Below are 5,041 nucleotides of genomic sequence, written 5' to 3'. Positions count from 1 at the left end.
ACTCCCTGAACAATCAAGCTTTTGCTCATCGAATAGCTTTTGTATTGCTTTTGCTCACCGTACAGTCAATTAAGAGTGTGTTATCAGAGTATTGACTGAGTAGCATTTTAGCTAATGACATTATATTTCCAACGGTGTATTGCTTGTTGGGCTTGCATAAAACTATACAGATTACAGCCGGCATAATCATCTTCCTTTCACTTTCAGTATGCACACTGAGACTTTATGCCTAAAGAGGTTGATGTTTTACACAAAAAAAAGAAATTGTGATTACTGCATCTAAATGGAATGAGACCGAGAGAGAAATCGCTTGTCTGATTGAATAGTTTCTAGGAGGATGGTGAAAACGCACTAGACGGCATTTCCAGTGACGTGACCCCATTTTACACCGGTGAGCATTTAAATACATTCTCAGAATGGTTTATTATTATTCTGTATGCTTATAAATAAGGAGTAGGCCTGCTTTTGAATAATACATGGCATGTGATTGTGGGGATGTGTTTGACTTGTTGTTGGAGGTTGGGTATTAGATCTTCAATCAGTGGACCACAATCAATATATTAGTATACAAGTTGTTTTTATTGTAAAGACTGAATTTATTTCTTTTCTTTTCTTTTACAATCTTCTGGACCTGCTGCTGTCAGGTGGGGAGAGGGGTGTTGAGAGGGAGAGGTAGGGGAAGGGTGACTGGCAGGAGGAAGTGAGAACACATTTTTCATCACTCACACATTCACTAAGTATAATAGCAAGCTAAAGCAATGGTTTTCAAACCTGGTCCTGGGGACCCATGTGTATGCTGGCTTTTATTCGAACTACACCTTCAACTCTAAAGTAATTAAGTTAAATTGTCTTAACTAGCCTACACTTCTTGCTGTGAGGGATTATTTACCGATTATGTCAGAAATAGCTATATGCATGCCATGAATAAGAAGTCCCATATTTACATTGTGCTAGACTGTAAATTATCACATAATGATAACATAAAAAGGGAGTTTAATAAAACTGATTGATAAAATGAAAGAGTGAGGTGAATCAATTGGCTCTTAATTGCTTGCAGATGATAACGAGCCAAACCTGCATTGTGTTAGCACTCATTTCTGGATAGTTTTAGTGACCAAGTGCTCACTCTTTAGTCAATTAGCAGTCTGTTGATTTGCCTCAGTCTTTAATTTTGTCAGTTAAAATGTAATCTTTAACAGTACACCACAATGTGAACTTCTGTTCCTTATGCCATGCATTGTTTTTTTGACAATGTATTTTAATAATCCCTGAACACAGGGAAAGTGTAATTAAGACACATTACCAGCTTATTCAAACTATGAAATTGCAGTTGTGGTTGGAACAAAAACCAGCATATGCATGGGTCTACAGGACTGAGTTTGAAAACCACTGATCTATTGTATTTTACACCTCATACATAACCCATAATATCATTTAGTTTGCATGTGTCCTTTTGTAGTCTCCAAATGTGCTTTTTGGAAACCTGCCTAGACATAGCTCAGAAAAAGCAATGCTCATTTATTGGTGATATTGTCATCAGTTTTGAAAGGGATTTGTCCAGCGTTTTTGCTGTGGTTCAATTGTGTTTCTAAGCCCACTAGACACAGCCATGAGCATATGTATTCACTCAAATACAAAAAAATATTTGCAGTGAGAAAAAAGCTTCCACTTCCACTTTGTTTGAGCATCTGTAACTGTGTTTTAGTAATATTTGGAGTAATTACAAAAGAGCTTTTGTAAAACGAACCCCCAAGGGCTACCTTTCTGAAGAGACCAGGATTGTGCCTGTAGTCAAAATGGTTCAAAGACGTACCCACGTCCTACTCGCCTCACCATGCTGTGTGGCATCACAGGTGAGGTTAGTGTTGGGGCAGTGATGTGTGGCATCACAGGTGAGGTTAGTGTTGGGGCAGTGATGTGTGGCATCACAGGTGAGGTTAGTGTTGGGGCAGTGATGTGTGGCATCACAGGTTAGTGATGTGTGAGGTTAGTGTTGGGGAAAGGCACTATGTACAGCAGAGCTTCATCCTGCTGCCTCCAGGCCGTATGAGACTGCCCCAAACTGTGGTGTAAGTCTTAACCCCCCACGGATACCCTGGGGGTACATTGCTGTGAGCTATTCCTTTATAGCTGCCCTGGGGCAGATTTTGCAGCCCCCCTACCAGGTAACAGATTCACTGGTGTAAGTGTATGTGTGTGTATGTAAATCTCTGGAACTGTGCTAGGCATCAAGCTAAATGTATTCGCGTTGGAAAAAGGTGCTTTGCTTCATGTGGGATTGTTGCCTTCCTTGTGAGTGATGTGACCATTATTCATCTGTTTATAGAAAGCATAATCATTCTTTTAGTTAGTTTTTTTAATTAAGAGATAAAGAGCCAAAGCCAAGCTTTTCCTGGAATTACCAAGAGATGAGGAAACCCTCCTCAAGCCATTTCTGAGTGATTTCTTATTTATTTATCTGTTTAATTGCCAAGCGTAATTTTCTGTCGAGCTACAGAGATAATTTGCCAAACAAAACAAAGGCCTTTCCAGTCTCCTCTCTCACAACTCCCCCTTTCTCTCCCCCTCCCTCCTTTCCTCTCTCTTCCTCCTTTCCCCTACTCCCTGACTCTGTCCAGAGACCTGTGGCCCTTGGGGCCCCGTTTGGGGGCCCGATTGTGGGCCCATGATGAGGCCCTCTCCTCTCTGTTCAGAACCTCTTGGTCCACCAGCCATTTGTCCCTATGGGCCTGCAGGACACTGGAACTCCAAGACTGTAAGTAAACAATGAACCTTTATTCTGAAAAGTACCTGAAAGCTTTGTGCATGCTCTTTCAAGTATTCACTGGAATTTCGAAAAGCTGGGTCTCAAAAAAATAAAATTAAACATTGCGTTGTAGTGAGTGCGAAAATAAACCATGTCGGGGTTTGTGAGAAAGCTGTAGCGATTTATTTGCATCTTATAACGCACGTAAAAACAATTGTGTTAGCTCAGAACCAGTAAGTAGCTCATTCAACAGGAATAAGAGACGCATCTAAAAACACGTCATCACATGCTGCGACTCTTAAAGGAACAATGTGAATTATGCCATTATTAACATTGTGTGCTCCCTTGCTTTCCAGCGTTATTTCCTGAGTGTTTCCGAGAGTACCCACCTGTTTCGTTTTAGACAACCGCTTCTTGGATCATCCGTTCGTGTTTCTTTGACCCGTTGTTTTTGGACTCCCTTTGGTTTACCGGTTTCTGATTTTGGATCTCCAGATCATCTGCCTGTCTGAACTGCCTTCTCTTTTTCGACCTTCCGCCTGTGACCTTGATTACCCACGGGATTACCTGTGTTGTAACTGTTTGCTTGGCTATTGGACCTCTGCTTGTATTACCACTCGCAAACTGCCTGAACTCTGTTACACCTGTTTGCTGGTTATCAAACTTTGCTTGTCGACTCTGCTACCAACTCACAAAAGACTCTGAACTTTATTCCTGTGGTCTCGCAATTGGGTTCCTTGTTCTGAAGCCTGACAACCGCTAGAACTGACCTGCGTGATGCATGGCTGCCATTTCACACCAGAACACTCACCACACCAGCTGAGGTAGAAAGGGAGAGAACCATGTTTTTGCCAATTGAATCAGAGGATGATTAAGTGGCAGGTAGAAACAGCCAGCACTTGGAATTTAGCCAGGACACCAGGAAACGTCCTACTCTTCAGGAAGAGTGTTATGGGATCTTTAATGGTCTCATTTTAATGTCTCATCTGAAAGATGGCATCTCCTACAGCACAGTGTCCCCATCACAGCGCTGGGGCATTGGGGATAATTTGACCAGAGAGAAGGACCCTACTGGCCAACCAACACCACTACCAGCAGAAACGTAGTTTTTCCCGGGAGGTCTCCCATCCAAGTACTAACCAATCCCACAGCTGCTTAGCTTCAGCCAATCGGCAGGAGCTGGTGCATGATGGTATGGCTGCTGGTTGAACATGTTCATAGATTTGAGTATGCATGCCTATGCTTCAGCATGTTTGTGTGTGTCTTCAACATCAGGAGGTAACAGGCAACCACCAAGGTGACCTCAGAGGGTCATCGAGCTACAGTATGCCAAAGATTGTGCCCTGGCAGTAGGGGTGAGCCAAGTATTCGTTTCATACAAATACTCGTAACACTCCTACCTCGTAACTGCCGCAGCATGCCTTTGTCTTTCTCTCTTTTTCTTCTCTCTCACGCTGCACAGGAGAGAATGCAGACACAGCCCCCAACTGCAGCATCACTCCGTGTGGCACACAAGGGGTTAAACTCTGTTGTCACCAACAGCAATTCCACACTTCTGCTTTCTTCCATTCAATAATAATAATAAAAAGAACTTCTCTTGCGCCAGTCTTTTATGTGAGCCTAAATGAGATCCTCTAAAATCCATACCGTGGCTTTAAAAGAGAAGCTAAATGGCTGTCTGGCCCTGGTGGTGGACGTGGCGACCTTTGACCCCTGGCAGGGCAGGTTCCGCTCTGGCGCTCAGGTGTTAGGAGGCAGAGGCTGTTAAATTTCATCATCCCCCTCTCTGCTCCAAAAGTGCTTTTATACCATTTTACACCGCCATTTTACTGTCTGCAACTGGAGGGGCTGCCCTGGGACCACAGAGAGGGAGCGAGAGAGAGAGGGGGGGGGGGGAGGAGGGAGAAAGAGAGAAACAAGGGAAGAAAGAGAAAAGGAGGGAGAAAAGGAAGGAGAGGGAGAAAAGGAAGGGGAAAGGCATAAAGGTGTCGGGATGCTGGACAGAGGAACCATGTGCAGACTCAGGAATAAGGTGAATACGGTAGGCTACGTTAATATCAGGCAGACAAGGAGCGCAATCCAAAAACAGGCAGACAGGTGTATCCAGGGTAATCAGAACCGTGGTGGGTAAACGGGCAGACAGTCCAGCAAGCAAAAGTATGAAACACAAAACCAGAAAATCCAAAAACCAATGCAGTGAGGAACCAGACAGGAAACCGGGTCGGAAGATAAAGGCCAGAGTTTGGGTAGAGAACAAATAACAGGCAAGACGAACTAGCAAATAGGCGGGCTTAA

General features: G+C 43.6%; 1 long non-coding RNA gene across 1 annotated transcript; it reads left to right on the top strand.

Annotated features, from left to right (window-relative positions):
- Positions 1–324: 324 nt before the first annotated feature.
- Positions 325–3,583, top strand: LOC133107642 (uncharacterized). Its single transcript, XR_009704605.1, has 3 exons — positions 325–391; positions 2,619–2,755; positions 3,103–3,583. It is a non-coding gene; the product is annotated as an uncharacterized LOC133107642 (long non-coding RNA).
- Positions 3,584–5,041: the final 1,458 nt, after the last annotated feature.

The sequence above is a fragment of the Conger conger genome, chromosome 13 (assembly GCF_963514075.1).
Source record: "Conger conger chromosome 13, fConCon1.1, whole genome shotgun sequence".
Lineage (NCBI taxonomy): Eukaryota > Metazoa > Chordata > Actinopteri > Anguilliformes > Congridae > Conger > Conger conger.
Note: the sequence above shows the minus strand (reverse complement) of the source record. Positions and strands in the feature narration are given on the sequence as shown.